This window comes from Chiloscyllium plagiosum, unplaced genomic scaffold (genome assembly GCF_037043375.1).
Source record: "Chiloscyllium plagiosum isolate Xiang-an unplaced genomic scaffold, Cpla_swu_hap1 HiC_scaffold_27, whole genome shotgun sequence".
NCBI lineage: Eukaryota > Metazoa > Chordata > Chondrichthyes > Orectolobiformes > Hemiscylliidae > Chiloscyllium > Chiloscyllium plagiosum.
In genome coordinates, this window is record NW_028270165.1 from 61,955,071 (window position 1) to 61,967,653 (window position 12,583).

General features: G+C 45.7%; 1 protein-coding gene across 1 annotated transcript in view; it reads right to left on the reverse strand.

The window, feature by feature from the left end:
• Positions 1-11,211, reverse strand: part of LOC148144394 (uncharacterized) — a 121,084-nt gene extending 109,873 nt beyond the window's left edge. Inside the window, exon 1 of the mRNA XM_087974727.1 lies at positions 11,133-11,211. The gene's annotated coding sequence lies outside the window, so the exon portion shown is untranslated. The remainder of the gene's footprint in view (positions 1-11,132) is intronic.
• Between the last annotated feature and the right edge of the window lie 1,372 nt (positions 11,212-12,583).

The window sequence follows — 12,583 nt, forward strand, 5'->3', positions numbered from 1 at the left end:
CTCCACATTTTATTCCTTTTGCATTTTATTTGACGACTCATCTTTTCCTCAGGGTAGGGGACTCCCAAACTAGAGGGCATAGGTTGAAGGTGAGAGGGGAAAGATTTAAAAGGGACCGAAGGAGTAGAAAAAAAGTGTGAAAGTTAATTCCCCACAAGTGCCCTCTCCAAACCTGCACATCTTTGGATTGTGGGGAGAAACCGGAGCACCCAAAGGAATCCCACGCAGACATGGGGAGAAGGTGCAAACTCCACTCAGACAGTTGCCCGAGACTGGGATCAAACCCGGGTGCCTAGCGCTATAAGGCAGCAATGCCAGCCACTGAGCCTGTTCAGAAAATGCAGCAATTGATTTATATTAGGGTGGGAGGGGAAAGGACTAAAAGGGACCTAAAGGGCAACTATTTTACGCAGCGGGTGCTGCGTGGATTGAATGAGCTCCCAGAGGAAGTGGTGGAGGCTGGTACAATTACAATATTCAAAAGGCATCTGGATGGGTATATGAACAGGAAGGTTTGGAGGGATATGGGCCAAGAGCTGGCAAATGGGCCGAGATTAATTTAGGATATATGATTGGCACGGAACAAACAGTTTGTTTCCACGCTCCACTACTGTTTCTATATAGTCAGAACTGTTATGACACGGACTGCACCACCCACCCCCCCCCCCAACTAATTTAAACCCAAAAAAGATTTACCCCATGTGGTAATGTGAAAATTCAAGAGGTAAGGAACTGTTTCTAAAAGTCACTATTTAAAGTTTTATTTAATGATCTGGGACACTAACTTGCAAGTGTTTAAATCTGCTGGGATTTTTCGTATCGCCAAATCTATTCAAATCTGTCTAAACTAGTTCAAAGTAACGGGGCTCAGGTCTCTGGCACGGAGCCTGTCCCCGTTACTCAGAAGGGAAGGGTGAAGAAGAGCAGAGCAGTAGTAATTGGGGACTCGATAGTTAGGGGCACAGATAGGCGGTTTTGTGGGAACGAGAGAGACTCACGATTGGTATGTTGCCTCCCAGGTGCAAGGGTACGTGATGTCTCTGATCGTGTTTTCCGGGTCCTGGAGGGGGAGGGGGAGCAGCCCGAAGTAGTGGTCCATATTGGCACCAACGACATAGGTAGGAGGAGTGCCGAGGATGTTAGACAGGCGTTCAGGGAGCTAGGTTGGAAGCTCAGAGTTAGAACGAACAGAGTTGTTGTCTCTGGTTTGTTACCCGTGCCACGTGATAGAGATTCGAGGAATAGTGAAAGAGAACACTTAAATGCGTGGCTACAGGGATGGTGCAGGAGGGAGGGATTCCGGTTTTTGGATAACTGGGGTTCTTTCTGGGGACGGTGGGACCTCTATAAACAGGATGGTCTACACCTGAACCTGAGGGGCACCAGTATCCTTGGGGGGAGGTTTGCTAGTGCTCTTGGGGGGGGGTTTAAACTAACTCTGCAGGGGCATGGGAACCCAGATTGTAGCTTCAGGGTGCAGGGCCAGGAGTGTAGGGAGGTTAGGAACATGGCATCAATTTCCAAGGAGGGTGTCTGTAAACAGGAAAGTGGCTTGAAGTGTGTATACTTCAATGCAAGAAGTATACGAAATAAGGTAGGTGAACTTGCAGCGTGGGTTGGTACCTGGGACTTCGATGTTGTGGCTATTACGGAGACATGGCTAGAACAGGGACCGGATTGGCTGTTGCAGGTTCCAGGATTTAAATGTTTTAGTAGGGTCAGAGGTGGGGGTAAAAGAGGGGGAGGTGTGGCATTGCTTGTCAAAGATAGTATTACAGTGGTGGAAAGGACGATGGATGAGGACTTGCCATCTGAGGTAGTTTGGGCTGAGGTTCGGAATAGGAAAGGTGAGGTCACCCTGTTAGGAGTCTTTTACAGGCCTCCCAATAGTCCTAGAAACGTAGAAGAAAGGATAGGGAAGGTGATTCAGGAGATGAGTGACAGTAATAGGGTGGTGGTTATGGGGGACTTTAACTTTCCTGATATTGATTGGGAAAGCTATAGCTCAAGTTCGTTAGATGGGTCAGTGTTTGTTCAATGTGTGCAGGAGAGTTTCCTGACACAATATGTAGACAGGCCAACAAGAGGTGAGGCCATACTGGATTTGGTTCTGGGTAACGAACCAGGCCAGGTGTTAGAATTAGAGGTAGGTGAGCACTTTGGGGATAGTGACCATAATTCGGTGATTTTTACTCTCGTGATGGAGAGGGATAAGTGTGTACTACAGGGCAAGAGTTATAGCTGGGGTCAGGGAAATTATGATGCGGTGAGGCATGACTTAGGATGTGTGGCCTGGAAAAGTAGACTCCAAGGCAAGAGTGTAAATGATATGTGGAGCTTGTTCAAGGAGCAACTATTGAGTGTCCTTGATAATTATGTACCTGTCAGGCAGGGAGGAAAGGGTCGTGCGAGGGAGCCATGGTTTAATAAGGAATTGGAATCCCTTGTTAAATGGAAGAGGGCGGCCGATCTCAAGATGAGACGTGAAGGTTCAATTGGGGCGATTGAGAGTTATAGGGTAGCCAGGAAGGACCTGAAGAGAGAGTTAAGAGCAGCAAGGAGGGGACATGAAAGGTCCTTAGTCGGTAGGATTAGGGAAAACCCTAAGGCTTTCTATAGGTATGTTAGGAATAAAAGAATGACGAGGGTAGGAATAGGTCCAGTCAAGGATAGTAGTGGGAAGTTGCGTGTGGAGGCTGAAGAGATTGGGGAGACACTGAATGAATACTTTTCTTCAGTATTTACTCAGGAACAGGGCATTGTCGTCGATGTGAATACTGAGTCACAAATAAGTAGAATGGATGGCTTTGAGGTATGTAGAGAAGAGGTGTTGGAAATCCTGGAAAAGGTGAAAATAGATAAGTCCCCTGGGCCTGATGGCATTTATCCTAGGATTCTCTGGGAAGCAAGGGAGGAGATTGCAGAGCCATTGGCCTTGATTTTTATGTCCTCTTTGTCTACAGGAGTAGTGCCAGAAGACTGGAGGATAGCAAATGTGGTTCCCTTGTTCAAAAAGGGGAGTAGGGATAACCCTAGTAACTATAGGCCGGTGAGTCTCACTTCTGTTGTGGGCAAAGTCTTAGAGAGAATTGTAAGGGATAGGATTTATGCACATCTGGATAGGAATAATGTGATCAAGGATAGTCAGCATGGTTTTGTGAAGGGCAGGTCGTGCCTCACAAACCTTATTGAATTCTTTGAAAAGGTGACGAAGGAGGTTGATGAGGGGAAAGCGGTAGATGTGGTATATATGGATTTTAGTAAGGCGTTTGATAAGGTTCCACATGGTAGGCTACTGCAGAAAATACGGAGATATGGCATTGAGGGTGAGTTGGAGGTTTGGATTAGGAATTGGCTGGATGGAAGAAGACAGAGGGTAGTAGTTGATGGCAAAGTTTCTTCATGGAGTGCCGTCACTAGCGGTGTTCCGCAAGGATCTGTTTTGGGACCATTGCTGTTTGTCATTTTTATAAATGACCTGGAAGAGGGGTTAGAAGGTTGGGTGAGCAAGTTTGCGGATGATACGAAAGTCGGAGGAGTTGTTGACAGTGAGGAAGGATGTGGCAGGTTACAGCAGGATATAGAGAAGCTGCAGAGCTGGGCAGAAAGGTGGCAAATGGAATTCAATGTAGCTAAATGTGAGGTGATTCACTTTGGGAAGAATAACAAAAAGATGGGGTACTGGGCTAATGGTCGGATACTTGGTAGTGTGGATGAGCAGAGGGATCTTGGTGTCCATGTACACAGATCTCTGAAAGTTGCCACCCAGGTAAATAGTGCGGTGAGGAAGGCATATGGCGTACTGGCTTTTATTGGTAGAGGAATTGAGTTCCGGAGTCCTGAGGTCATGACGCAGTTGTATAAAACTCTGGTGCGGCCGCATCTGGAATATTGTGTGCAGTTTTGGTCGCCATACTATAGGAAGGATGTGGAGGCACTGGAACGGGTGCAGAGGAGGTTTACCAGGATGTTGCCTGGTATGGAAGGAAGATCGTATGAGGATAGACTGAGACACTTGGGGCTGTTTTCATTAGAGAAAAGAAGGTTTAGGGGTGACTTGATTGAGGTGTACAAGATGATTCGGGGGTTAGATAGGGTTGACAGTGTGAACCTTTTCCCGCGTATGGAGTCGGGTATTACAAGGGGGCATAGCTTTAAATTAAGGGGGGGTAGATATAGGACTGAAGTTAGGGGTAGGTCCTTCACTCAGCGAGTCGTAAGTTCATGGAATGCCCTGCCAGCAGCAGTGGTGGACTCTCCCTCTTTATGGGCATTTAAGCGGGCATTGGATAGGTATATGGAGGATAGTGGGTTAGTATAGGTTAGGTGGGCTTGGATCGGCGCAACATCGAGGGCCAAAGGGCCTGTACTGCGCTGTATTCTTCTATGTTCTATGTTCTAAATCTCGGACGAAAGCCCTCAAATTTTAAAACATTGTGTGCAACCTCCCCTACCTAATTTAAACCAGCAACATAGAGAAGGTTTAACCCATGCAGTAATCTGAAAATTCAAGAACCAAGAAACTATTCCCAAAGGTCAGTATTTAAAGTAAAAATTAACAACTTTATTTATTAAAGTCTAACGGAGAATAATTAATTAACAACTATTTACAACTCCTGTCTCTAACCTATCTTCTACCTTCCCCTATATACCAGTCCAATAAAAACCCCTGATTAAGATTTACCGAAAGATTCAAACTTCAAACCCAGCCTGCTGTTAAATCTTCTCTTTGGACCTTCCTCTGTAGATTTGCTCTCCAGGTCGGTGTCGATATTTTTTCTCTGTGCAGACTCCTCTGGACAGGTACCTCTCAGAGTTCTCACTAGCAGCCTACATTTGTTGGTCTTTTGGCAGTTCTCCTGTAACTGTTGAACTTTTTGTTTTGATTTTGTACTCCAAAGCATCAAATCGTTTCATTGGTGTTAATATTAGATTGGATTAAATTCCCTACAGTGCTGAACCAGGCCCTTCGGCCCAACCAGTCCACACCGACCCTCCGAAGAGTAACCTACCCAGACCCATTTCCCTCTGACGAATGCACCTAACACTACGGGCAATATAGCATAGCCACTTCACCTGACCTGCACATCTTTGGACTGTGGGAGGAAACTGGAGCACCCAGAGCAAACCCACGCAGACACGGGGAGAATGTGCAAACTCCACACAGTCAGTCACCCAAGGCTGGAATCGACCCTGGTGGTGTGAGGCAGCAGTGCTAACCAATATTCTCAAAATACTAAATTCAAACTTGATTGGAATTCAGTATTTTGGGGCAAGATTTAAATCGATTGGCCAAAATTGAGTATGTTTTTGTCTCCAGGCAACCCGCTACTGAGCTGTTTGACCAAATGTTAAATTGTTACCTTGTTCACAATGTTTGGTGCTATGTCAGGTGGTTCTGCTCACTAATCAACCTCTTGAAGGTAGAATACACCTCTACACCTTCTAACAGAACCAATTTTTCAAGACTAGGGTTCGGCCATTCACCCCTAACAGGAGAAAGTGAGTACTGCAGATGCTGGAGATTAGAGTCAAGAATGTGGTGCTGGAAAAGCACAGCAGGTCAGGCAACATCCGAGGAGCAGGAAAGTTGACATTTCGGGAAAACTGACATTTCGAGCAAAAGCCTCATTCAACCCGAACAGCCTGTCCTCAACTGCACATAGTTCAAAGCAAGTTTGAGAAAGATGGCTGCAGCTTTGTCTTAATATAAAATTGAACATGCGTTCAAACTTTAATGCTGTTTCAGAATATATTATTTTAGCTATTCTCAGTTTGAAAGATCAGCCATTTCTTGTGCACCCCGATCTCCCAGGCAGTTTCATCACCAACCACTCTCTCTCTCTCTCTCTCTCTCTCTTCTAAGAGCTTGATACAGCGATCAAAGAGAGCTTGAGGCATGAGAACGTTCAGTGGGAGTTGGAAGAGAGACAGAATGGACAGGGTGACAGAGTGTGGGGGCCATTGAGAGACTGGGGGGAACAGAGGGTGGTGGGGGCTGAATGGAAAGACTCGGGGGTCAAAGGGTGGAGGAAGAGAATGAGGGGGAGAGAGAGAGAAAATGGGGGGCAGAGACTTGCAGGGTGAGAGAGAATGGATGGGGGCGGTGGGTGGGGAGAGAGACAGCACAATTCAGACCTTCCCCAGGACTGGGGCAGTGTCCCATGAACTGGAACCTACTCCTCCCACAGCAGTCATTTCTCAATCCACATATGGCTAAAGGAGAAGAATTATATAATCCCTGCAGGCCATTTCACCTATCAAATTCACACTGACCTTCTGCACAGCATCCCACCCAGACTCATCCACTTACCCTACAGCTCTGCAGTTCCCCATGGCTAACCCACTCTAACCTGCACATTCCTGGACACTTTAGCATAGCCGATCCATCCGAAACTGCAGATCCTTGGACTATGGAAGGAAACCAGAGCACCCAGAGGTAACCCGCGCAGACAGAAGGGGGAGAACATCCCAAAGTTCACACTGCCAGTCATGAGAAGGTGGAATCAAATCGCTTCGAACAATTCTCCCACACCTGTAAAACCCTGAGCACCATGGGTAATTTAGCAGGGCCAATCCACCCTAACCTGGGCAAAGATAAAAATCACATGACGCCAGTCCAACAGGTTTATTTGGAAGCAGTAGCTTTCAGAGCACTGCTCCTTCATCAGGTGGTTGTGGAGTATAAGATCATAAGACACTGAGTTTACAGCAAAACATTACAGAGTCATGCCACTGAAATGATACATTGAAGAAACCTGGATTGTAAAGTCTTTCATCTTTAGAATGAGTTGCTGGTGTCATTAATATGTAAACCCCAGAACTTCTTATAAGACACCTACTCGAGATAACTTAAGGTTTTATAAGAAAAGATGACAACTCAGCTCAGACAATGCATTAAAGGTGTGAGGCCAGAGTCTGTCTGTATCCCAGTTTTTGAGTCAGACTGGTTCTATTTCCAAAGTGGAATTTACAAAATATTCCATGTATTGTCTGCCTGCAGACTGCATTTTTTGAGCAAAATAGATGGTATCTGCAAATACAAATTCACCCCATAGACCTCGGTGTGTGTGTGTGCACGTGCGCACACACGAGAGAGAGAGTAAAAGTCTAGTTCCATACTGTATATCTCTGCCTATTGCATAACAGATGCTTTATTTCTGTTGATGTAAACATTGTTATAAAACATAGCTGGGTACTAATACTTAGATGTAAGGGAGAGACAATTCTTCAATTAGGGCACTATAAGAATCCTGGCAGACCCCTATTTCTAGTTTACTTGCCAATGAACAGACACAAGCACCTATTTAATTCTAACTTTTCGCCTGTTTTGTTATATTTTCTGGTATGATACTCTGTGTCTGGATGGTTGACAGGCTGGGAGATTGTGGGTTGGACTTTGATTGACTTTTATTGTTCCGGAAGGTGTCAAAGGAGGTTAAAGCTTCAGCAGAAATGAAGCAGAGCTGTGAACGGACAACAACTGTGTGGGAACAGGGAGATCAATAGAGGACAAAGAAACCAGGACCTGAAATCCGAGCTGACACCAGACTACCCTGTGATCAGTGCTTTGATTAGCAGCGTCAACCCGCTACCTTTACCTAGCTTCCCATTCGACTTGAATGCCTCATCTCCCCTCAATATTTAGGATCCAATCCTTGTCATCCTGAAGCTATGTCTCTGTAAGGAGTCTCAGATCATAATTATTCTCTTCAATGTGTGCAGTCAATTCATTCACTTTTGTTACGTTGCAGTGCTATTACGACACAGAGTAACCCCCTCTGATAAATTAAACCAGAATCACAGAAATGATTCACCCCATGCAGTAATATGTAAAAGTTTGAGGTAAATATTTAAAGTAAGAATTAACAACTTTACTCTTTATGTCCAACACGCGAATCCTATGCCCTCTAGGTTTGAAGTTGCCTACCATGGGGAAAGGATTTTGGCTGTCCAACCTCTCCATACCCCTTATAAACTTCTGTAAGGTCACCCATCAGCCTCTAATGCTACAGGGAAATTATCCCTGGCGTATTCAGCATCTTCCTATCGCTCAAACCCTCCAACTCTGTCTACATCTTTGTAAATCTTTTCTGAACCCTTTTAAGTTTCACAACGTTCTTCCAGATGAGGGCAACGGGAATTGCACACAGTTTTCCAAAAGTGGCCTAACATGACCTCCCAACCCCTGTACTCAATGCTCTGACCAATAAAGGAAAGCGTACCAAATGCCTTCTTCACTATCCTGTCTCCCTGCAATTCCACTTTCAAGGAATTATGAACCTGCAAGGACACTGTTTAGCAACACTCCCCATTAACTATGTAAGTCATGCCCTGATTTGCCTTACAAAATGTAACACCTCACATTTATCTAAATTAAACTCATGTTGCCATTCCTCCGCCCATCAGATCAATTCTAATTTGTATTGAACTTTATTTCCTCTCTCATCCCCTAAAAGCTGAGAATCTCCATCCCACACACACTCCCTCCATTCTGACTTTGCTGAACCTAATTCCTGCTGTAACTCATCCTGGAAGGTGTGGTTCATGCTGATTAACAGGCCCACACTCGGGGGAGGTGGAGATCTAATTGAAACAGACAGAATTCTGAATGGCCTGGACAAAGTGCACATGGGGAAGATGTTCCTATTGGTAGGAGAGTCTAGGACCCGAGAGCACAGCATCAGAGTAAAAGGAATATCTTTTAGAACAAAGATAAGGCGAAACATTTTCAGCCGGTGAGTGGTGAATATGTGGAATTCATTGCTACAGAAGGCTGTGGAGGCCAGATCACTGAGTAGATTTAAGATGGAGATAGATAGGTTCTTGAGTATCAATGGGATGGAGGATTACAGGGAGAAAGTGGGAGAATGGGATTGAGAAACTTATCAGCCAGAACTTAAGAGTACAGCAGCCCTGATGGGTTGAGGGGCCTAATTTCTGCTCCTGTGTTTTATGGTCTCTTGCTGTTCTGGACAAGGAGTGTGCAAATTGGGAGCAGGAATAGGCCATTTAGCCTGTCGAGCTTGCACCAGCATTGAACAGATCATAAGTAGATCTGAGTATACCCTCGTAAAAGGTAAAAACAAGGACTGCAGATGCTGGAAACCAGAGTCTAGACTAGAGTGGTGCTGGAAAAGCACAGCAGGTCAGGTAACTCCTCGGATGCTGCCTGATCTGCCATGAATATACCTACATTCAGGTTAATAAGCTGGAAATTTTTTCACTGGAGCAGAGGAGGATTATAACATCGTGAGGGGTTGAGATGAGGTGAACGGCCAAAATCCTCTCTCTAAGCTGGGGGTTCAAGATTTGCTGGGGGAGCAAATTTTGAAAGAGAGAGAGGAGAAAGATTTTAAAAGGATATGAGGGTTGCCATTTTCTTCCCCCCAGAGAGTGGTTTGTGTGTGGAATGAATTTCCAGACAAAGGGGTGGATGCAGATACATTTAGAACATTTAAAAGACATTTGGATTAGTATATGAATGATGAAGTTTAACTTAAATAAATGTGAAGCGCTGGATTTTGGAAAAGCAAATCAAAGCAGGACTTAGCATAAAAAGTGTATAAGGTCCTGGGGAGTGTTGCTGAATAAAGAGACCTTGGAGTGCAGGTTCATAGCTCCTTGAAGGTCAAGTCCCAGGTAGATATGATAGTGAAGGCAGCATTTGGTATGCTTTCCTTTATCGGTTACAGCACTGAGTAAAGGAGTTGGGAGGTAGGTGATGTGCAGCTCTACAGGACATTGGTGAGACCACATTTGGAATTTGGGTGCAACTCTGGTCTCCTGCCCATCAGAAGGACGGTGTGAAACTTGAAAGGGTTCAGAAAAGATTTACCAGCATGTTGCCAAATTTGAAAAAATAGCTCTCGGGAAAGGCTGAATAGGCTGCGGCTGTTTTCCCTGGAGCGTCGGAGGCTGAGGGATGACCTTAGAGGTTTATAAAGTCATGAGAGGCATGGATAGGGTAAATAGACAAAGTCTTCTCCCTGGGGTGGGGGAGTGCAGAACTAAAGGTTTTGGGCGAACGGGGAAAGACATAAAAGAGCTCTAAGGGGAGCCTTTTCACAGAGTAGTGGGTATATGAAGTGACCAGCCAGAGGAAGTGGTGGAGACTGGTATAATTACAGAATTTAAAAGGCATTTGGATTGGTCTATAATAGAAGGGGTTCAAGGGATATGGGCCCAGGGCTGGCAAACAGACTAGATTAGGATAACTGATAGGCATGGAAAAATTGGACCGAATGGTCTGTTTCTGTGCTGTACATCTCTATGACTCCAATATAAAAGGTTCAGAGGGATATAGGTTAAACACAGGCAGGTGGGTCCAGTTTAGTTTGAGAGCGGCACGGTGGCACAGTGGTTAGCACTGCTGCCTCACAGCGCCTGAGACCCGGGTTCATTTCCCGCCTCAGGCGACTGACTGTGTGGAGTTTGCACGTTCTCCCCGTGTCTGCGTGGGTTTCCTCCGGGTGCTCCGGTTTCCTCCCACAGTCCAAAGATGTGCAGGGTCAGGTGAATTGGCCATGCTAAATTGCCCGTAGTGTTAGGTAAGGGGTAAATGTAGGGGTATGGGTGGGTTTCGCTTCGGCGGGTCGGTGTGGACTTGTTGGGTCGAAGGGCCTGTTTCCACACTGTAATGTAATCTAATCTAATAAAACATAGTCAGCATGGACTAGTTGGACTGAAGGGTCTGTTTCTGTAACTGACCTGTACTGGTCTTGCCTCCCCCATAACCATCACTTCTTTGTTGTTCAAAAATCAGATGACCTCAGCCTTGGATATATTCAATTACGCCCAAACTGCAGGAAGGCGTCCCCACTTCTGAACTCAATTCCTCTTGCTAATATACCACTTGCCTTGCTCACTACTTGCTGCACCTGTCTGACAACTTGCATTGACTGGATTAGAAGGACGCAGAGGCCCCTTTGTTCATCCACACATCATTGCTGATGAAAGGCTCGAGCCTGAAATGTCAATTCTCCTGTATTTGCCATTAAAAAAAAGATCTGGACTAACTTTCCCAGAGTCTGTCCCCTCCCTGGATTCACTTCGTTTCCCTTCAGTTCCTGCAAGTCAACAGTTCAACCCCGGAACGGAAAAGGGGGTGAGAAAAAATGTGCTGTACTCACAGATGTTGGAGAGAGGAAGGAAGTTGCAGTCTGGGGTGAAGCTCAATCTTCATTCAGAGAGAGAGGAGCAGCAGCAGCAACTTCAGAAGCACATGGTCCTACTTCCGCATCCAGACGATGGGTTTGCTGTGATTGGCAGGAGGACCGGTCTACATCCGGTCCGTCCTTGCTTCTCATTGGCCCATCAAAACAAAGTCACAGTGTTTCCGCTTGATGCGTGAGCATGCGTAATATTTTGCTGACACCTTGGAACATGCGCAATGCGTTGCTGACACCGAGTAGCATGCGCAGTATGGAGATGTTGGCGTTACTGACACATTTTCAAAGTTAAAAATCACACAATGCCAGGTTATAGCCCGACAGGTTTATTTGGAATCACTAGTTTTCGAAGCGCTGCTCCTTCTTCGGTTGGTTGTGGAGCAGAATCATAACACACAGTCTTCATAGCAACAGGATTGCAGTGTCATGGGATGGAATATTAAACAACTTTAGCTTACCTCTACCATTTTTTAAAATGACCATGTTAGTTTTGATTCCTTCACGTGGAAATCCCAGAACTTTTCAAAAGTTACGTTGTCAAGCTAGCTTTTAACAATACGTGTCATCTCAATCAGATAATGCATTGAAGGTGTTAAGTTAAAGTTTGTCTGTGTCCCAATGTTAGGTCAGACGGATTCTATTTCTATCGTTGTATTACAGAATCTTACGTGTATGAGTTTGTGAGCAAAATAAAATGCGATTCTGCAAGTACAAATTCAACCCACAAACTTTTATATGTGTGTGTGTGTGTGCAGGAGAAACCAAGTGATCATGTGTGTGTGAGAGAGTGTAATGGAGTATAAGTCTGCGAGAGGGTGTGTGTGAATGCGTGCGCGCGCGCGCGCGCGTGTGTGTGTATGAGAGAGAGAGAGAGAGAATGTATAGTGTAGCGTGACATGAACCCAAGGTCCCGGTTGAGGCCGTCTCAAAGGGTATTGAACTTGGCTATCAGCCTCTGCCCAGCCACTTTCCGTTGTTGCCTATCCTGAAGTCTACCTTGAAGGATGGTCACCCGAAGGTCCAAGGCTGAATGTCCCGGACCGCTGTACTGTTCCCCGACTGGGAGGGAACACTCCTGGCTGCTGATTGTTGTACAGTGTCCATTCATCTGTTGCTGTAGCCTCTGCTCGGTCTCCCCAATATACCAAGACTCAGGGCATCATTGCCTGCAGCGTATGAGATAAACAATGTTGGCTGAGTCACATGAGTACCTGCTGCACTCATGGTGGGTGGTGTCCCCACGTGTAATGGTGGTAATCGTGTCAACATTCTGATACGTCTTTCATCATCTGCCGTGACAGAGTTGTATCGTGTTGTCCTGAAGGCCAGGCAGTTTTCTGAGAACAATTATCTGTTTAAAGTTTGGCGGTTGTTTGAAGGCGGGAAGTGGAGGCGTGGGGAAGGTCTTGGTG